Source organism: Tyto alba, unplaced genomic scaffold, assembly GCF_018691265.1.
Source record: "Tyto alba isolate M040663 unplaced genomic scaffold, T.alba_DEE_v4.0 Super-Scaffold_40, whole genome shotgun sequence".
NCBI lineage: Eukaryota > Metazoa > Chordata > Aves > Strigiformes > Tytonidae > Tyto > Tyto alba.
Genome location: NW_024881316.1, coordinates 34600286 through 34622203, shown reverse-complemented (window position 1 = coordinate 34622203; position 21918 = coordinate 34600286). Strand labels below are relative to the sequence as shown.

Below are 21918 nucleotides of genomic sequence, written 5' to 3'. Positions count from 1 at the left end.
AGGAGAGAGAGGTGACACAAGACACTGGGGTATTGACCACTGAAGAAGAAACTGGATTTGGAAACTGGGAGGGACAGCAGAAGCCCTGGCTTGTTCTCAGGCGGTGTCCTGACCACTCTGTGAGGAAGACGAAAAAAGGCAGCTGCCTGCAATTCCAGCCAGCCAGGCAGCTCCTGCCAGGACTGTGCTCCACGCCTAAGTTTCAAGCTGCTGCCTTCCCTTCAGCTCTGGAGAAGGGGATACAGGGTTTTCAAGCATCTTCTAACATATTTAACAGATGTCCCTTTTAGGCCCTTTCCAAAGCACCGCAAAGTAAGCTTGGTTTCCTTTGAACACACATTTCATAATTAAAGTCGGTGCTAATGGTTCACAGCGTCCTCCCTTGTGACTCTCATTCCCCTCTCATGCACTCACCAATGAGCCCCGAACTGTCCTCCAAAGAAAAGTCTGCTTGTCCCCACATAAGTTTTAAGAAAGACAAAGCGATGTCTTTGCAGAAACACCATTTACCTGCTTAAAGAAAAAAAAAAAAAAAAGCTTCACTAAAGAGAAAAAGGAAAGGATGCTGGATGCCCTGCAAATGCTAACTGGCTTTGACGGTGGCTATCTGCAGCACCACCAAAAGCAGCGAGCTCTCTCCCCTCGCACCATGGGCGAGCTGCCAAGAACAGAGCATCCTAAGCACAATGCCCTTTAGAAAGAAAAAAAGAAATATGAAAAAAAAAAAAAAAAAAAAATCCTGCTACCTCCGAGCAGGGAAAAGCATCCTTTCTGCACAGACCCGCTAGCCTGTGCGGAGCAGAGGTGAATGAGAAGCACACCCACGCGCTGGCTCCCGGCCCCCCAAAGGCATTTCTTTTCCTCCCTCCTCCCACTGCCGCCACCCCCACCTATTCTAAAATGACTTTGCATGAGCCATGTGCCAACTTTCAAGCATCAGAAAGATGTATTTCCTTATCCCATGCCCAAGCTATACCATCCATCACACACTCGTATCTTCAAGAAATTGCAAGAATTTGGGGTTTGCATACCAGACGACACACATCCACGCTCCCTGGGGCACTCAGTGTGAAATGCTTCTTGCACTTCCACTGGTGGGAAGTACGTTCCTGATGCTGGCACGCTGCATGGTTGGGGAATCAAAAACAAACCCTTTTGCCACTCTGACTAGTCCACCGGTTAATTCATTACGATAAACCCATTGTCCAAAACAAAAACATAATTTAATTGCTAAACCAGCTGCCCAAGTTTAGCTGTTGCTCTTGGCAAGCGTGGCAGGATCTCAGTACACCTCATTTTCAGCAAGCATCTCTGTAGGTGCAAGCCATGCCTTTTAGCCCTGAAGTCTCCAGGTGTCCCTGTCACCCAAATCCAGTGTTTTCCAAGCCAAGTGGATATTTAAAGGGATACCATCAGCTCAGAACTTCTTTCTGTATACATTAAGATTACAACAACTGAAATAGGATGCTAGCAAGCACCCTTTTTTTTCCCCAGTTGTTAAACATGCATTTATCCAGCTGCAGCCTTTGCTATATATGCAGCCTGATCTCCCTTGAAAAGAGAGGGCACAAAAAGAAAATAAGGCTAAAACATATTTGTAAAAGTGACCAGAAAAAATGGCAGAAGGTCTCAAAGGCTGGTGCACAAATTGTATGTAACAATAGCTACATCTAAGTTCTGTTGCTGGTTTGTTTTTTTGTGGGTTTGTTTTTTTTTTTTTGTTTTGTTTTGTTTTGTTTTTCCCAGCCAGATTTCAAGTAGATTGTGTCACTTGATACAGGCAGTTCCATCACCAGGAAACATGTGGCGAGCAAGAGGAGAGAAAAGCTGGCCAGGCTGTTTCTGGCATCTTTTGCACAGAAAGCTGCTGGCATGGGTTTCCACAGTATCTCAACTAACATGGGTCACCGGGGAGAATTCCTTAAACTACTTTCTGCTTTCTTTGACTTTAAAAAGATACACAACTACAGGACAAGAAACACTGAAATAGTCAAAGTACCACTGCCATTCCCTGGTTATTCACAGGTCTACAAACCTACTGTGCAAATTATAAGCAGCATTTCTTAATAATAATAAAGGCATATTTCATGCAGTGCAATCGAGAAGAACTACATTATTTCTTAGACTAGGAGATGGATCCAGCCTCCCCCCCCCCAGCTCCTGCCTTCTAATTCCAGTGCAATCAGTGCAGGAGAATGCATAATTCATCCTGCAGTCAATCCTATGGGTCTTCCAGTCATTAAGCAACATAACACTGTATTTCCAGAAAGGTCACATTTCCAGGAGGTTCAGCTGAAGAATATTCTCTCCTATCCACTGAAAGACTTGGGAAGATAAGGTAAGGAGCTCCTTCATGGAGTATGTGCCCCCACTGTTCAAGAATTCGCAATTACTTTGCTATCAGAGCATGACAATAGGCAGAAGATATTTATCTGGGGAAGTCAAGAAATACAGAAATCAATGGGTTAATTAGCAGGTTAGCAAAACACAAGCTTTTATACAGCAAAAGGCTGATGAAGTGAAGATAACTGCATTTGTTATACTCTCAGGATAGTAGAGGATTATTGGAACAATGGAAATTTCAGACATTGATTTAAAACATTTTCTGCTCATTAAGGCTAAGACCCCACAATTTTGCAAGAGCAAATCCTTCCACAATCCATGGGTAGGATCCCACACAATTCAGTAATACAGTCAACATGAGAGAAGATAAATCACTTCTTGCCAAAAGAAATTTAACTTCAGCCTAAGTTAAACTCCATCAAGATGCTGAAGTTGGACACAAACTATTTTCTACTACAGACAAAGAAACTGACCCCCACATGCAGACATTATGGAAAGCATCCTAGGAACATGAGGAAAAACACATTTAAAAAAAAAAAAAAAAGTCTGTTTTGATTCCATTCACTGGAAAACATACTGCATTTGTTACTGAATCTGATCTAAAAGTCATGCTTGAAGGAAAGACCAGCAGTTCTTTGGAAAAGCGCGAGATCCTCTTCCCCTGAGTAACAGTGCATCTTGCACACACAGACAGCACAACCTCATTCCTTACAGTCTCACATCACTAAAAGCAAGAAAAAAGAACCCCAACAGTATAAAATTTTAATTCACATTGCCCCCTTAGCCTACCAGCATTCTTGCCTCACATCAAAATAATCAATACTCAAAAGAATACTATCTTGCTTGGAAAAAATAAAATCATGTTGCATGAATATTTTTAATTGCAACCATTTCTAATCAGAGATCCCATGCTTTTTTCTCTTTTTTTTTTTGCCCCCCCCTCCCTTTTTTTTTTTTTTTTTTTTTTTTGCAGAGTCATTATCTAAGTTTAACATTGCTTAGGCTACAAAGTAACCTCTATCACCGGCTCCCAACAACTGGCCCGATGTTGCTGCGGTGCGGGTGAGCTGGGATGGCAGAGGGAGGGAGGCACCACGGTGCCAGCTGCGACACACAGCGAGCGAAGCATCGCCTGCGCATACACCGCCACGGCTGCATTTGAGAGCTCAAAAGGTTTGTCTACACTTACACAAGTTCCCGCCGGTGCAAGCATCCAGCTGCAAGAGCAAACCCCACTCCTGCAGCTGGCAGAATTCCCTGAATGGACTGAGCTGTGCCAACAAAAGCACTTCTTTTGCCAGCATTGCTGACTCCTCAGCAGAGCTGCTGCCAGCGCTGCGACAGCCACTCCATAGCAGCACACACTTTATTTCCCTCCCGGTTTCCTACACTTCCACACAGAGAAAGCCTAAATTTCAGGCAAGAAACAAAGAAAAGCAGAAAATTGGTGTCAGGAAGAGGTAACGCATGCCCTGCTGCCTGGTCAGCATCTCCCACCTAACCTAAGGGAAGATGCGGGGAAGTTATCTGCCTATTTCCCCGAGCTTCACCACACCAGATGAAATCAAACATAGGCAGTTGTAAGGTCGTTCAGCCTGAATCAAAGAGCTCCCAATCCAAGCACCTGAAGAGTCGAGGCACTGGGAGCGAGGTGGATATCTGGCCCCGGAGCAGGCAGGGACCTGCATGGGCTTTTCGTTGGTTCTGCTCCCCAGCCACCGTGGGAAGCACCCGATGATGCTGGTGGGACCCCACACAGGACAGCTCCATCATCCCGGTGAGCTGCTGGAATAGCCCCCTGGTCTTCGCTCCAGTTTTATCTCAGGCAAGGTTTTTGAACACAAAACCACAACAAATGACTCCTGTTGGGAAAACTGCGGAGTATTCTGGGGAGGGAGTAACTGATTCCTCCTTTCCCCCACAGAGAAAATCTGATCTCCCTACCAGATTTTCACTTGTGAATGGGATTACAGGATAACACCCCATTCCAGCGCTTGCCTACAAGTATTCCTGTAAAAAAAAACCTCAGCATTGTGTCATAAAGGTATAAATTACCCAGCTGTGAGCAGGAGACACAGACCTACTGAACGCCCAGCTGTTTTTCTCAGCAAACCTTTCATTCCAGATGGTACATTACGCGACCTTTTCCCAAACCAAGCAGAAACTTATTTGCACGGAAACTTACTCGTAAACACACTTGCCTTGTTCTAATTCCTTATTTTTTTGCAATTCCCAGTGCTCTGGCAATTCTTGTGCGCCCGGAGCCCTGTGTTCCAGCCGATCCCCCGGCAGCCCGATGCGAACCGTGCCTGGCAGACGGCTTCGCTGCCACGACCTCCGGGAAGCAGGGTGTCCCCCCTCGCCCCGGGTTCAGGGGACCAGGGTGACCTTGGCCACAGCCATCCGGCCCCCAGAGCATCCCCAGCCATCTCCCTGGGGAGGAGACCGCCCCAAAAAAAAGCCTACTCCCCAGGGGCAGATGCCAGCATTTTTGAGGGGCCGTTGGGGAAGGTGGCAAATAGGAAGTCCGGATCTGAAGGAGTTGACTCAAAGCACCCTGCAACATTCATGCGGCGGGAACTTCGCCGGGTAAACCATTAACCACCATAAAGCAGAGCTGCGTAACTCCCTTCATCATCGGGCGAGACTCACACACACCCCAACCACACACGCGGGCTGCATGTGTATATACACACACGTATATATACCCACTGATATACATATATATACAAACACAGAGAGAAAGACATACGAATACGCACGGATGTATTCTTCCCGAGGGCCGGGGAAAACGCCGGCACTCCCCACGGCTCGGGGCGAGGCAGCGCTACCACCGCAGCCCCGCGGATCCCCCCCCGCGATCCGCTCCGCAGCCCCCGACGGCGAAGGAGGCGCCGGCCCCGCTCCGCTCCGCGCCCCGCGGGGCTGTAAGAGATGCGCGGAGCGCCCCGCGCCCGCCAGCCAGCCGGGATCTTTCCAACCCTCGCTCCCCACCCTTCCCCCAAAAATACCCACCCTACCCCCCTCCCCAAAAAAAAAAAAAAAAACTCCGCGCTCCCGCAGCCCCCCGCGGCGGGAGAGGGCAGCGCGGGCTGTCCCGCAGCCCCGCCGAAGTTTCCGCGGCGCCCCGCGGGCGGCGGCGGGGCAGCCCCAGCCCCTTACCCGGGTGGCGGAGGGGGGTCCCGCGGCGGCCTGGGAGCGGCGGAGGCTGCGCGGGGAGCGCGGCGGCTTCCTGGGAGCTACAACTCTGCGGCGGCGCCCGGGCGAGCCGCACGCCTGCGGAGCGGCGGCGAGCGGGGAGGAAAAGAGGAAATGAGCGGGAGGCGCATTGGAGGGAGGGGGAGGAAGGAGCTCGTCGCCGAGGGACCGGGGAGAGCGGAGGGACGGAGCTCAACTTCCCCGGCGGGGCAGCGGGCGCGCCGGAGGGGCGGAGCGCTCCGCGCCGCGGCTCCGCGGCCGCCCCGCGGCGTGCGCAGCGCCGAGCCCCGCGCAGGGGCGGCCCGCCCGCCGCCGCCGCCGCCGCTCCCGCCCGGCCGGGCCACTTGGTATCGCCCGGGCCGCCGCCGCCGCCGCCGCCGGGCAGGAAGTGCGGGGCCGGCGGGGCAGCGCGGAGAGGCGGCTCCGCGGGGCTGCGCGCCCGCGGGGGCGTGCGCCCGCCCCGCCGGCGCTCGCTGCCGGCCTCAGCGGCAACGCGGGAGTGGGCATGGGGAAAAGTTTGGATTTTTACCTTCTTTTTTCACCCCCCCCTCCCCTCCTCTTTTTTTTTTTTTAATTTTTTTATTTTTTGGTCTTTAACCCCAAAGCAAACAAGGACTCCAGGGCTCACGCCAGGCCCTGCGCGCATCCCCAGCGCGGCCGGCGGTGGCAAGTTTTGGGGGCGCGGGTGGCGGCGGTGGAGCGGCCGGTGGGAGCGGGCACAGCAGCCTCACAGCGCGCCCCCCCCCCCCCCCCCCCCCCTCCCGAGCGGGGCGATGCGGACAACTCCCGCCACCCAAAGTGCTCATCTCCCATCCCAGCGGTGCCCCCCAGCAAGGCGGATAGTGGCACAGGTGAATTCGGTACCGGCGGCTGTGGATGGTTGGATGGATGGATGGATGGGTGGATGGATGGATGGGTGGATGGATGGATGGATGGGTGGATGGATGGATGGGTGGATGGATGGATGGATGGATGGATGGATGGATGGATGGATGGGTGGATGGATGGATGGGTGGATGGATGGATGGATGGATGGTTGGATGGATGGATGGATGGATGGATGGATGGATGGATGGATGGATGGATGGATGGATGGATGGATGGATGGGTGGGTGGGTGGATGGATGGGTGGATGGATGGATGGATGGATGGATGGATGGATGGATGGATGGATGGATGGATGGATGGATGGGTGGATGGATGGATGGATGGATGGGCGGGTGTAGACCCACCCGGTTCGGAGACTGGCGCTCGTGGTTCTGTGCGAGACATGAACTTGCTCAGCCTACCCGCGTACCCCATCACAAAATGGAGGGGATTTAGGGATTGATGCTAATCTGCTTCCCGAGGGAGGTAATTGGAAGCGTTGCTCAGAAATACGGCCTGCAGCTCAGACAAAGAAGTGAATCTTCCCATTAGGATACCTTTTTTTGCACCACCACCACCCCCCTCTCTCCTCAGCTACTGCCCAGCACATTTTTAAGTCAAAAATATATGGAGAATTTAATGTAGTTGCCACTGTGCCTTATCTGTCGTTTTCACTCTGCCTCCCCTTATAAGAGACTAAGTGAGCACATTCAGTGCAGTCGCAAGATAAGAATAGAGCTGAAATCAAGGCCACACCAGGAAAAAGATACTTAAAGATTTTAGAGACAAACCTTGGGAGGCAAGGGCAGGCGGGAACAAACAGAAAAATACCACCACCAACAAAGCAGCAGTTTTTCAAAGCTTATCTCTGCACCAAGTCCAACAATTGTTTTAAGGACAGCAAAATAAAACAACCAAAAAAAAAAAAAATAAAAAACAAAAACCTGAAACAACCACACCTTTCACATGTACTCCAAAGCTTGAATACACTGATGCAAAGAGTTGAAAATGGTGCTCAGCAATAACCATTTTCTCCAAGGCTGCTCAGAAACAGTTCAACCATTTTGCCGGGTTGAAAAAAAAAAAAAAAAAAAAAAAAAGTCAGCCTAAGGCAAAGAACAAGGTTGGAAACCAAAGAACCTGAACAGTTAAAACAACTTCACATACTGGAAGCTGGGTTCTCCTTGCAGGAGATGATCACACGTGAGTAATCCCCTCGATTTCCCCATGCGAGCATTGCCCACCTACGCAGGGCTGGCTGTGGGGATGGGGTTGTGGCTCCCGCCGTGCCACTCCGGCTGCTCTGCCAGGGTGGCACGGGTGACAACATCACCCTTCGCCCAGGAATGGGTGGCAACACAGCAAGTACCTACTTGAGGCCTCCTCCAAGATTTACAGCCCTCAGGGCTGACGTCTGGAGAGAGGAGGCAGTTTATGGCACTCAATCCCGCTTTCCTTTTTAACGTGGTTGCCGGCCGGTAGCCCCAACAGCAGCAGGTTTTCTGCTTCACGGGGCTGCCCCGCATCCTGCAGTGGACAGGTTGTGTGAGGAGACCTGCAACCAGTGCCAGAGGTTCCTCAGCACAGCGGTTCCTCTCAGGGATGCCCCTGGGGTGATGGGACTTGGCAGCTGCCCGCGGTTTGGGGTGATCCTCGGGTGGGTGTCCTCGTGCTGCACGGCACCCTGCTCAGCACAGCACTCAAACACCTCTGTCAGGAGCTGCCTGTGCTGGGGGACTCAGGGGCATTTTATGGTCAGTGGGTACTTATTTGAGAAGTGCCTATGGCTGTTTCTCTCTCTGAGCCCACTAGTATTCTCTATATTATCCCACGATAAATTGCGTAAATACTGAAAATAATTCTGGATTCAACGATTATTGGGGAAAACACAACAAGGACCAAATGAGGCATTACTATCATTTATACGCAACTTCTTTCTTCGAGAATTGCACCCTTCCAGCTGTGACCAGATACAAGATGGTGCAATCCATTTTGCCATGCAATCCAGCCAAAGAAACACCATCGTGATTTCAGATGATTTTGAGTCCTAATGCTTGATAACGAGCAATTCCTGCGTTACAGAAATCTTTTGGGAAACAAAGGATGGCCTTAGAAAGTCAACGACTGCTCACAAACAGAAGAAAAGAAGATGCAGATCCATTCCTGCAATGAGTTTGTGAGAGCTGCTGCTCCTTCTCTGCAGCCTCCCAGCTCTGCTCTCATTTTCAGAGAATATGCCATGGGAAGACAGTCAGGCCCTGCATTTGTAAGTTAAGATCCATATGTAGGCAGTTTCTCATTTTATGCACTCAAGCACATACTTAACCGTACTACTGTGAGAACTTAATGTCCTGTGAAATACTGTGTTCAAGTTTGGGCCCCTCACTGCAAGGAAGACATTGAGGTGCTGGAGCGTGTCCAAAGAAGAGCAATGAAGCTGGTGAAGGGTCTGGAGCACAAGTCATACAAGGAGCAGCTGAGGGAACTGGGATTGTTTAGCCTGGAGAAAAGGATACTGACGGGAGACCTTATCACTCTCTAAAACTACCTGAAAGGAGGTTGTAGTGAGGTGGGTGTCGGTCTCTTCTCCCAAGTAGCAAGTGATAGGATGAGAGGAAATGGCCTCAAGTTGAGCCAGGGGCAGCTTAGATTGTATATTAAGAAAAAAATATTCACTGAAAGGGTTGTCAAGCATTGTAACAGGCTGCGCATGGAAACAGTTGAGCCATGGTCCCTGGAGGTGCTTAAAAGACGTGTAGATGTGGCATTTAGGGACATGGTTTAGTGGTGGACTTGGCTATGGTAGGTTTGTGGTAGGACTCAACGATCTTAAGTATCTTTTCCAAGATAAATGATTGCTTGATTCTGTGAATGCATTTGCAAAATTGGGCCCACTGGGTGTATCTGGCTTATTTGAAGTTCTTCTTTTGATGACGTATGTTCATTAAGCCTGTCTGTAATAGTCCCATGATGACCTAGTGTGGACCTTCGCAAACTTAAATCCATAGCTGCTCTGGCATCTCACCTTTTGTTTGATTTTTCTTTCTGCTTTTCATTCAGTTTCCACATTCAGGAATGAGAAACAAAGAGGGATTGAATTAGATTCATCTGCATCATTCCAACTATACTGAATTTGTATGAAATTCCTTCTGCTGTCTGCGGTTTAATCACCAAGGGATTAGATGCAAACTAAAGTATTTGAGGTGTGTGGCATGCTGCTCTTTAAATATCTGCCACAATAATGTGAGCTTCATAAGGCTATTGCTAATCTTGAATTATTACCTGCCTTCCTGTGGTTTGGCATGATTAACTCAAGGAAGAGATTAAAACGATATTTACCTTTTTTGAGCAGTTCATCAGCTTGACCTGGACAGCCCAGCACCAATGAACAAAGGAAGAAACTGCTGACAAGGATTAAGGATTCAGCCCACTCTTTCCATGTTGGTCTCCTAATACCTGTCATGGTTGTTGGGATGGAAAGTGGTGGTGGCATCCTTGAAGGCAGCCAATTGCTCCAGCCGCTTTCAGGCCAGGTGTCTGGCAGGAAAGCTTGTGTGGGTCAGACAGGCTTTGATCTGCCTCTCCCAGAAGAGCCAGGACCTGCCTCCACTGCAGACAGCATGTCTTCTGGCCTTGAGCTGGGGACATGGTCATCCTGGTCGTCCCCAGGCTGTCCTAGATGACACTTCTCCAGTGGGAGCTGCTGGCCAGCAGTTGTGCCTGGGAAGGAGCTCATGCCCAGCTAGGGCATCTGCCGAACAACCTCGTGGGAGCAGCTGGAGGAGCACCCCCTCCATTACCGAGCTTCCTCACAGCTTATATATGATGGAGGAAAGCCACATTTTAAAAGACAACCTATTCTTTTTCGTGCTGTTTTAATCTTCCTTTTGGAAATCCTTCACTGAGGAATCTCTTTATAGAGAAATTCAAATGAAAACAGTAACGGAGAAGTGCAGCCAGTGTTATTTCACTGTGATAAAGCCAAACTGGATGGCAGGTGCTTGGGGAAATATGAGAGAAAATTGTTTATCAGAACTATTTTCTTTGATAAGTTTTGTCTTCCAGTAATGAAACCCTGGATGCTCATCTGTAAAGCCTCCCATTTTTTGCTACCAGATGCTAGGGCTTGAACCTTTGCCTGCATCAGTTTAACCCCTCATTGCTCTCCTTTGCATTTCTAGGTTGGACTTAACAGTCAAACAAACATAACTTGGGAAATGCCAGCTGCATGCTTCACTCTCACCCGCAGCACGGGCAAGCTGAACAGGCAGACCCAGTATTTAACATACTACCAAAACAAATATGCCAAGAGGGTTTTGCCAGTCATATGAATCACAGAACTGGAGGTGGAAGAGAGCAGGAAGGCTTTTACAGTGCATTTTCCTGCCAAAGCAGGATTGCTCCCTGCAGTATCTTCTAGTATACTTTCCTGGCCTGTTTTAAATAACCTTGGAGAATGGGGAGAGGCGGGAGGTGGGAATCTGCTAGTACCCTCCGGAGCCTCTTTGTCTAGTTTGAATAATATAATGTGGAGCAAGGGCAAATAAATGGGTGTTCAGAGAATTTAGCTACAACACAATATTTAATGTAATTTTTGCATGCTTTTCATCTCCAACCTACTTGCTATGCCTGCCACTGTGACAGTAACATCAGGTAGATGTAAAAAAAAAAAAAAAGGTAGCAAAGATAGTGGCAATACTCCATCTTTGCATGATTGCTCTTCTTTCTCTTAGCAGGAGATTGTCTTGGGTGCTTTCTTCCCCTGCAAGGAAAAATGAATAGCAGGAGCTGTGATGATTAGCACTAAGCCTGAGAACAGCAGATGTGAGCCTGCACAGCTGGACAAAGAAAAAAATGCACTTTGCTACCTACATGTATATTAAGATTGCCCCAGGGATACCCCAGTGCCTACGGGAGACTTAGCATATGAACAGCCAAAACCATCAGGCACATTTACATATATAAGAACACTTGGTGTCCTTTTCAAAGTCAAAGAGAGCAACGATTAAAGCAGCATAAAAGAAAGTTGGCTGCGTGGTGTTTCTCTCCAATAATAGAATGACTGAGGGTGGAAATATTAAAAAAAAATTAAGCCTGACAGAGGTGATGAATTTATGAATTAAACCAGCACATTTTCATTTCATTTACTGTTGTCTACCAGTTCATTACATGGGAGTCTAAGAGGGACTTGATTTTGACTCTCAGGCTGCAGTTGCTATGCTAGACACTAAAGTTGGATGTTTTAGATAACATTTTATTATTAAAGCTTCTTACACAAAAAGGGTAGACACTTGCTAAATAGGGAATATTAAAAAGCCTCATTACTCTTCATGGTGCTTTATTATAGTTTTGTACTCTGGGGTTTGCCACAATATTTGCTGGGATTTATCATCAAAAAAAAAAAAATTGAGGCAGAGGGTGTTTTAACTACAACTATTTAAAAAATTGAAATTTCCTACACTCCATAGCCTGCACATGGTTATTTAGAGTTGCATCTACCAAGATCCCAGTTCTCTCACGGGCTCTACGCACAAGGATACCCACTGTAAGAGCAAAGCAGCAGGGCTTTGGGTATCCACCCGCCATCCCATGGAATGGTGAGGGCCTCAGCATCTTTGGTCTCAGCATTCCCACCCAGGGTTTTAACCCACACCAGCAGCAGCAGCTATATCAAAACACAAAACACTGTGACTAACTTGTCTGAGCAGAAAATAACAGGGAGCCTTCGAAATATAAGAGGTCCCACAGAGCCATCGAAAGACTGCCATGTCTGTGGGATGCAGCAGAGCAAACTCTGGGTTTGTGGTCCAAATTGGCAGATTTATGCTGAGAGAGGTAGGAGAGAGTAAGAAAACACAAGTGTTTCTACGCAGCAGAAAATATCAATGCTGTTCCTTGTTTCTATTCTGAACCACAACAGGAAAATGCAAAAGCCTGAAATTGTGAAAAATACCTGTGTGTCTAAATGAAAATCAGTGTTTCAGACTGGCATTACAAAAGCTTTAGAAAGCAAAACAAAACAAAGCATTTTTGTTCAATCAATAATATAGTAAAGCTGGTATTTCCCCACAGCAACTTTCAGTTTTGCTGAAACTGCCTTTTTTTCACTTTGCTGAACAAAAGAGGAAAAGAAAGAAACCCGACGGTGCTTTCTGGGATGTTGGAGCCAACAAGATGCTAATTTAGCACTCTGCCAGCCCGTGTGCTCCGAGATGACTTTCAGAGCCCTGCGAGAGCGGGGGGACCCCACACACCGGCCTCAGGATGCTGCCCCAGTGCTCTGGGGTTAAGGGGCTTTGTGTCATGTTTGCCCTCCTCATCCAGGGCTCAAACCTTCCTGCTGGGATACTCGTGTCCTCAAGCTGCTCCTATCTGTGTAAATTCACCCTGAAATGCTTAATATCGAAATTCCTTTCAATACTTAACGGAGGCTTGTAAGAAAGATGGGCCTGTTGCAATAGGATAAGGGGTAATGGTTTTAAACTAAAAGAGACTGTATGTAGTCTAGATATAAGGAAGAGATTTTTTTATGATGGGGGTGGTGAGACATTGACACAGGTTTCCCGGAGAAGCTGTGGCTTCCCCCTCCCTGGAAGGGTTCAAGGCCAGGTTGGATGGGGCTGTGAGCAACCTGGTCTGGTGGAAGGTGTCCCTGCCCATGGCAGGGGGGTTGGGACTAGATGGTCTATAAAGGTCCCTTCCAGCCCAAACCATTCTGTGCTTCTGTGAAATCAGAGAGCCTTATAAAGCACCATTTCCCACAGGATCAGGCTCTCCCACTCAGTAGTTGAAGGTGAAGCCATGTGGATTGTTCAGTGCAACTTGGAAGAAGTCAGATTAATTTTGGCACGGGTGATGGAGCACTCTTGTATTGCTCCTGTTGGTAATTAAGAGAAAGCAAATCACAGGGGAGGACAATAAAAGTATTAATTAACAACACTTTCAGGAAGAAAAATGTTAGTAATTTTAAAAAGGTTGGGTTATGCCTGGAGAAAATCCTTAAATAGAGTAATCACATTGTTGGGCATTTGACAAATGAACACTAATAATTAAATGGTGGTATTGATTACGCATTTAGATAATCACCAGATCCTCCATGCTATTGCAGGAATGTCCCAATTCTGTTGTCTCAAGCTTTGATTTCAAGAAGTGAAAAATATGTTTAATTTCAAGCATGCAGACAACTGTGTTTCACTTGCTGCCCTTCACCTGAAAAAGCCATGTGCGTCTCCTATAGGCTGGAGAGCCCAATGTACGACCCCGCAAAGCCACCGCAGCCTGCAGGCTGAGCAAAAGGCTCTGCCAAGGCCTCCGAGCTGCTGGATGCCAGGTTTAGCTGGGACAGGCTTAGCTGGGCTGGGCTTAGCTGGGTCAGGAAGCGACTCAGGCTCGGTGCCTGATGTGGTGGGTACAGGAGGAAGGGGAGGCAGAAGGACCCGTGGACGTGGTGGGCCTGGGGCAGGCACACAGGGGAGCAGCATCCCCCCAGCTGGTGCTGCTCACCTGCTGGGGATATCACAGCAAAACACAGAGGACTCTTGCTGAAATGGGAGGACTTTTCCCAGGGACAGGCTACTTTCTAACCTTGCTAAGCATCCTGCCCTACCTTTGCCACAGCGCTACCAAAACATGCTTTTTTTTTTTTTTTTAATAAAACCAACACAGAGAGAGGAAGCAACTTTGCAACTAAAAGCAACAGCAGTTTTCAGGTATATATAATCACCTTTTATCACAGCACAAACCATGAGGCTGTTTGCCTCAAGCCCAGGATATTTTTTACCCCTCCGAAGAGACAATAATCCAATAAAAATGCCCACCAGCAGGATCCTGGATAATGCGTGACACCATGTTCTCATCAGCATCCCACTGACGTTCTGGCAAGGTACCTGGTGCTCGCGGCACCCGCCACTGCTCTCAGCTAATCTGCCCAACAGCATTCAAAGGCAAACAGTGGCACAGTTTATTGAAGCCACAGCAGCTCCTCTGCACTCAGATTGCCATGCAAATACCACCAGATTTTCATATTATTGTGATACCAGGTGTCCTCTTTTATATAAAATGGTATTCAGGCAAGTAAGAGAAATTCAGTTACTTACTCCATGCTGGGGGTATCTGGATGACATTAATTCTGTCTGATAGAGATTCTAGAGACATTTCTTCAGGCTGACAGAGACTAAGAAGTAATAAAGGGCACCTGATGTGTTCCTAAACCAAATGAATTCCTAAAAAAATTCTGGAATGGGTCACCTTTTACATAAGAGTTTCAGCACTTTTTAATGTACAGTTTGGCTTCAACCATGCAAAGATCACATTTCTGCCCTTGCACACACGAACTCCCAAGAGCAACACAACTGCTGCTTTGCTTTGGGCTCCTGTTGGGAACAGCCAGCCTTTAATGGCATATAAAATTTAATTTTTGGTAACAAAAAGGTAGGTAGACAAGTTACACTAGCAGGGGCAGAAAGCAAAAAGTAGAGACTCTGGAGCCTTTGGGGTCTTCCAGTGTCTTCCTCTCCTGTCTGTTCCTCTTTAAGTTTTTCTTTCACATTTGCAATGCATCTTTCCATTGGAAAAGTGGTTGTTTCTTCTGAGTCATCTCTGCAGGAAATCTCCTGTCATAGGGGGGTCCTCTCTACCAGACACCAGTGGGCACTGGCGGCCACCGCCTTCCCCAAGGCAGGTCCCATCTTTCAGTGGTGGTGTTGAAAAAAAAATACAGACATCCTATTAAATAGCCAAAGAGCAGACAATTCCAGCTGTGGAATTTGATTTCTGAAATTACAGACCCAACTAAGCCAGGCCTGAACCAGTAAAATTCAGCTGTGTTTCCTCTGACTCATAACTGGTTTTTCAGAGAGGTTTTCAGCAAAATATCTTCAGCAATTCCTGTGTTGTTGCCTGACTCATACTAAAACACCAAAATCGTCATTAAAGTGAAATAGTAGCAAAGGGGGTGTGAATACTTGTTATTTGCCAGTTTAAAATGCATTAGAAACCATATTTCACTATGGAGCATGCTTTATATTACAGCGTACTGTATTATTTACAAAAGCAAACAAAAAATCTGTCATATAGGGCACAGAGGAAGTCAAGTGCTTAAGAAACAAGAATTTTGAAATGTAAGGTTAATTTATTCTTCAATAAACCTTCATTTATCCTCCTGACACGTGTAATATTTGTGTACAGCATCCTACCTGCTTTCAGTCTGAAGCCCCCGTCCATGCCAGCAGAGAAGAGGATGCTCAGCATGAAGGATGAGGTGTTTGGATCTCCTGGGGATGGGCAGCGGTACAAGGTACATGGCTGTGAGCGGTGCTTGCTGATTGTGGGAGCAGAAATACATGCAGGGGTGGGAGCAGAGGTTCACCTACAGACCCTCCAACAGTGCCAAGTGATGGGAGAGAGGAGTCAGGCTGGTTGGCAGGTCACTGAAGCCTCCATCCCTGGGGAAAGACCCCAAATCTATTGTGGTTTGCTTATGTTAAAGGGTGATTTGCTGCAGGAGGGCTGGTGGTGTCATGCAGGCGTCAGTCCATCACTCTCCCCGTGGGTTTGCAGCACAGGAGCAGCAGCCCTTTGCCTGATACCAAGCTGTGCCTGGGGGGACCTGGCCCCCCCGCTGCAGTGGGAGCCCAGATAACCCTCCCTGGGTTTCACAGTGCCATAAAGCCCAGGGACCTGTGAAGGTGGGCCTCAAAGGTGATGGGTTTGGGGAAAAAAAATGCTGCAGCAATAGCTTCTTTGCTTTTTAAATTAAAACTCAAACTGTTGCTGCGGAAGAAGACACTAAAAAAAATCCCCCAAGTCTGGGAGCTCATATTTACCTTCTCACCAGCTCTTCAGATACTTAATTTGAATGTTGCTTCATCTCCTGTCTCCCTCATGTATCATCACTAATTAAAGTACACACTCTTCACTTACCCAAATGAGGATGTGGGAGGCAGAAGAGCCTCCATCTCATTTTCCATGGCTGTACTGCCTCTGCAGAGCCAACCGGAGAGAAGGAGAGACACCTCAATGAGGGCACTGCTCCCCACACACCTGTGATGGACACCACTCTGCCCCCAGCCATGAAGCCAGAGGAGCTGTGCTGGCAGTAGCCTCGTAGGTCCACGCTTTCATGCCCCCATGCCTTCCAAACACACCTCTGAACTGCCAACACAAATGAAATTCAACCAGAGCCTTACAGCTGTAAGGAAACATGTCCCCCAGCCTTCACCCCAGAGAGACACCCCTCTGACATGCCCCCCAGAGCCTGGCCATTCCCAACCACGTGTCCACTTGCTCCCAGACAGCAAAATGAGATTGCTGATTTCACCCCAGCTTCCAGTTACGGGCTAGAAGTCTGTCTCCTTCAGCCTCCCCACTGCTCCACTTCACTCCCATGCCAGCCAAAATGTGGGGGCTGATTTTGGCAGTGCCCAGTTCTGAAGCCACTCTGGTCCTGATGCTCATCACAGTCCCTCCTGCCCCATGACACTACAGGTGGCATTAACCTGTAACAGGTAAAGAGAGACTTTAAAGCTTATGAATGCCAGGGAGGGAATACAGATGTTATTAGGCTCAGAGATTATCTCTGCCTCAAAAGATTCAAGGAGATTGTGTCAGAGGGGGAAACACTGAACACAGTGTGTTTAGCAGTTGGCCAAAGTCATTCCCTTGTCCCCATCTGAAGCGCCAGCACGCACTCCTCTCTACATTAGCCAAATGCATCCGTGTCCATAAAAGCTGGGGAAAAGCGCTGCTGAGAACAGCTCTGAATAATTAATTCCCAGAACTATAAAAGGCTACAAGGGAATGAAATTTAGAAAAATCTAGTTTTAGGATAATTATAGTACAAATCAGGAGAGCACTTGGACCCAAGACAGATGCATTAGTAGGACAACTGAGCACAGTGGGTCAAATTCGTACTCAACAGAACTGCATAGTCTTCTACAGAGCTCCTCCCGGGATGGATTCAGCCCAGGGAGAGAAAGCAGACCCTGCGGTTAGATTGATGAAGTGAGTAGAAATCTAAAATAGCACCTCTTAATATAGAAAGCATAACAGAAAGAAGTGAAATCATTTCAGGTTAGCATTCATGCCCCAGGTATAAACAGGGAGTGATATTTTCTGAAATATTTTGTTATAATGCTAGGTTAACTTGCTTCCCCCCGCTCTGCCGCCACTATCACATCTACTGTGTTACAACTGGTTCTACAAAATCCCGGTTTGTTTGCAGACCTTATCACATTTGGGCTTTTTTCAAAGCTCCAGATGCTGGAATTCACGTGTTGTTTGCAAAAGCAGACCTTCCATTTTCTAACCAGTTATATTTCTAGTCTGTATTTTTCATGGCAAGTTTGTAAATATTAACCTTTAGCCCTGAGTCACCAGCAAGCAAACAGAAGTTTTCTAATTTTTAAGCCAGGCATTACAGTGGCCAGTTTAAGATGTTGAATCCTTGAGACTGCTCTTTTAACTCACCACTGTCAGGTAGGTGCATGTGGGATTTTTATAGTTTACATATTAGCACAGGTAGTCAGGCTGTGTACTGGGCACATTTTTATTGATTACTGGAGGAGCCAGCGTTGAGTGACTGGTTTATGGCTGGCATCATGCAACTCCAGTGCCCTCAGCACCTCAGTGGGTTCCCCAGGACAGACGCTAGCCTTTACACGTTGCTTTCTGGTGAAAAACGCGTACACACACAGAGGCAGAAGTTTATTGCCTCTCTTTAATAACAGCAACAGATCACCTGAGAGTTCAGTTTTATGCAAGCCAGAAGTGGCAGGCTGCTCACAGACTAATGAACAGGGAGGTTATTGCTACTTCAGAAGAGCTGTTTTAATGTCCAATGCCCTGTTTGAGTGTGACTCTCGGTGGCACAGGACCAGACACTTCCAGTCGTACCTCCTGGCCAAAGACACGTGCAGAATGGCAGAAGGGTCTGTCCTGTGTCAGCTTATAATTTCCATGAGCTCCCTGTTATGTCTTTATTCATTCCCAGTATTAAATTATTTGGTACAGTCATAGCATGATGCCAAATGAGTGCTCTTTTCATAGTGGTGAGCTATGATTTTCAATAGAATTAATTTATTAAGAGCATCCTTCAAAGCGAAAGGCTCTCCTAGGCCCATGCCATTCCTTGAACTTAAAATGTACTTAACAAGGGGCCTGTATTATAAGCAGATATCCCCTCCTTCATTTGCAAGTACAGGAGCTGTTTGACATCACACAAAGCAACTGGAGAAAAGAAACAGGGATTACTGTATCAGTGAGAAATGCATCCAGCTCTGCTGTGGGGTTCTTGCTGCAAGGGGAACAAAAGGTCATCTTTACGAGACTCAGCCCTTTAGAGCTCTTAAGCTCTTAAGTGGGGGGCAGGAAAAGCATCACATATTTCCCTTGTGTCCAAAAACATTAGGGTCAAGTGAAGAGAAGAGCATCTGGTAAGGGTACAGATGATGAAGAAATGGAGGGTATGCTTATTAGCTTATAGATAAAACAAAGCAAGTGGGAGCTGTGGGCACAGAGGAAGACAGGATGACAATTCAAAGCAATTCTGACAAGATGGGGAAAAGGCCCAGAAAAAAGGACATGGTTCAGTAAAGACACGTGTGAGGTAGGCAGGAACAATCAGCTGTGCAAACACAGCCTGGGTTCAGCTTCAGCAGCTCTGCCAAAAAAAGGTCTGAGAGGGTGGCTGTGGATTACAGACTGAACATGAATCAACAGTGTCACATTGTTGTGGAGAAGACAGATGTTCTAGGGTGGATAAAGGAGGAGCAGAGCCCATACAACGGGAAATTACCCTTTTACACTAGCTAGAGTGATGCACTGTGGCTTGAGCAGTGGCACTTGCAGAGAGCCCAGCTGCTGAGCAGGGAGGTGGAAAACACCCCGAGAGCAGAAGCTGTCTGAATTGGGGTTTAGCCTAAATACGTGAAGCTTGAAGGGAAACATAATCCTCCAGCTATGTAAAATGTTGTTTTAAATGGAGGGGGATATCTGCAGTGAACAGGAGCTATGACCTTAAACTAAAGCAAGTGAGAGTCAGAGAATGCACGGGAAAAAAATTTCTGCAGGTAAGGGCAGCAAACCACTGGACTGGATTTCTGGGCGGGATTGAAATTTCCATCACGCTACAAACAGGTCAGACAAGTGGTGGTTAGAGATGATAAAGTGGTACAACCTGCCTTGAGGCTGGAGAAAAGATTAAACAAGCCCTTATGAATCTTTCTAGACCTGTTTTTCTGTGATATATCGGAGGATTCACAGCTGCAGTTTTCTACATTTTCAGGTTTTAATAATGTAGCTCTACTGGCCAACACCACAGTGGAGATGTTGGGAGAAAGTAGAAGACGTCTTGTCCAAGCCCAGTGACACCCCACCACTTTTGGAGCAAAACTCCTGTGAAGTCACCACCAAACTGTGCTCTGGTGTCCTTGGGAGCTGAGAAAGTAACGCTCAAAGCTTTTCTCTTCAGTTTTTGTGGAGCTAAAATATCAACAACAAATTACAGACGGGTCAAAGTAAGAGCAGTATTTCAGTTCAGCTTCCAGGTTATTTAACCCTTTTCTCTCCCATCATCCTTTGTCAACATCTAGGTCTCTTCAAAGTCAAGATGAAAGGAAAAAATCTCAAATTCCTGTCCTGGAAGTGCTAATGCTAAGATGTTGACTTTTCTGAATTCCTCCTGCTTTTGTAGCAGAAATGATTCACAAATTGAGATTCATATGGCCTTTCAGGCCCTCAGAAGCTATTATGAATATATTGGCTCAGTTCTTGTTCCTTCATTTGCTATTTTTGGGGAAGCAGCAATGCCTCCTGCTGTCTAATAGCGTAGTGGGTGACAGAGAAGGACAAAGTCAGACTCTTCACAGTTATGTACCACAAGAGGATGAGGGACAGCAGTCACAGAGCAAGGGAAATTCCATTTAGAAGTGAGGAAGAAACTTTCATCGTGAGGGTGGGTGGGCAATCATAAGGGTGGCTGGGCAAGCACAGGAAAAAGTTGCCCAGAGAAGCTGTGGTGTCCCCATCCTGGAGTTTCAAAACCCAATGGGACAAGGCCCTCGGCAATCTCACCTGAAGCTGAACCTCAACCTTGAAGTTGACCATACTGTGATCAGAGGTGGGACTAAGACCTCAGAGGACTCTTCTATGATGTCAACAGAGGTAAACCAGAAATTTCCTAGTGACAGCAGAATTTCCCATATTTCTTCATACCTAGAACATACTTTTCCCCTGTATTTAAGTTGGCAACAATCAGCGTGTGTCCCCAGGCTGCCCCAGTCCTACCCCGTGCTACCAACCAGCTAACCCAGGACTTGCTGCTGGGTCTGTTCCATACCACATCCCACCTCGCAGCTCTCCTTGGCTCTCTTCTCCAGCTGGGTTCTGGAGGCTGGTTGATAAGGACAAACATCTTTTTTACCTGCTTTGTTTCATTTACAAGAGAATGCAAGCTAGATACAGATAACAATATGGTCTTTAAAAAAAAAAAAAAAAAAAAAAAAGATAAATGAATTCCCTTTCTTTCATTGCTGTGCCACTGAAGTGTGGGAGAGGGCAATTTATGCTAACTCCTCTCCTTTTCTCAGTGTTTGTTGGTTTTTAGGGCCTTAGTAAATCCACCAAATGTCAGCCAGAGAAGACACACAGTAGCAGTAATGGCTGTAATCAGTACAACCTCAAAAAGCACTTCAGAAAGACTGCAAAGCATTCTCCCTATCTGGAAAAAAGATAAAAAAGTCAAAACCATCAAGAATAGCTTGTTACTCAGATCACAACGAGCACCTTAAAGCCCTGAAGGCAACTGATCCTCCCAAGTCTCACACGTGTTTTTACATAGGCTTTGCTCACAAGTACACCAAATAATATTTGCCTTTGCTTTACCTGCTGAATGTCTAGCCGTGATTATAGGTCACTAGAAAGGGCAGAAGCCATTTTGACTTTCAGAGCCAGGGTGATTTGGCAGAACAGGGTTATTAGGAGATGACTGTCTTGTAACCAAGCCAGTTTAGCATAGCTCTCAAAGCCCTATGATGATGCAACCATGACAGTATACATAAGGAAACTATCCTGTTTTCTTGCAACACTTTTCTGCCTATTAGCTAGACAATGAATTTTTAGGAGTGTCCTATTTCTTTGCATAGAGGTCAGATATCAACAGCCAAGACAATGTTTAAAAACAGCACAGAAACACCCTGGTTAAAACATTAAAAATCTGAACGTACCTTTACATCCACCATTATAAAGGGATACACAGGGTTGACAGCGCCTTCATCGCCTCCATGGTGTGGTTCTCCTGGTAAGCGGGGTACTTAGTCGTAGGTGGTGCTAAAAGCCTTTCCGGGTGCTTGCATAGGGAAAGGATGGACGAGACAATCGATCTGCTTGAATTTAAAAAGACAGATTTATGAAGAATAATTGCTTTCTAACTTGGCAGAGAGCATGTACTGCCTTTAAGGGATTCACAGCTGTGTCCTGTTCTCGTGGAGTTAACTGAGCTTAGAAAAAAACCAT

At 47.1% G+C, this 21918-nt stretch overlaps 1 protein-coding gene across 4 annotated transcripts in view; it reads right to left on the bottom strand.

Annotated features, from left to right (window-relative positions):
• HPCAL1 (hippocalcin like 1) overlaps nt 1-21666 on the bottom strand; it is an 82877-nt gene extending 61211 nt beyond the window's left edge. Inside the window, exon 1 of one of the 4 annotated variants that reach the window (XM_033009963.2) lies at nt 21630-21666. The gene's annotated coding sequence lies outside the window, so the exon portion shown is untranslated. Of the gene's footprint in view, nt 1-5105; nt 5184-5505; nt 5836-21629 lie in introns of those variants that run through there. The other 3 variants (XM_042803440.1, XM_042803438.1, XM_033009962.2) reach the window with 3 other exon arrangements.
• Between the last annotated feature and the right edge of the window lie 252 nt (nt 21667-21918).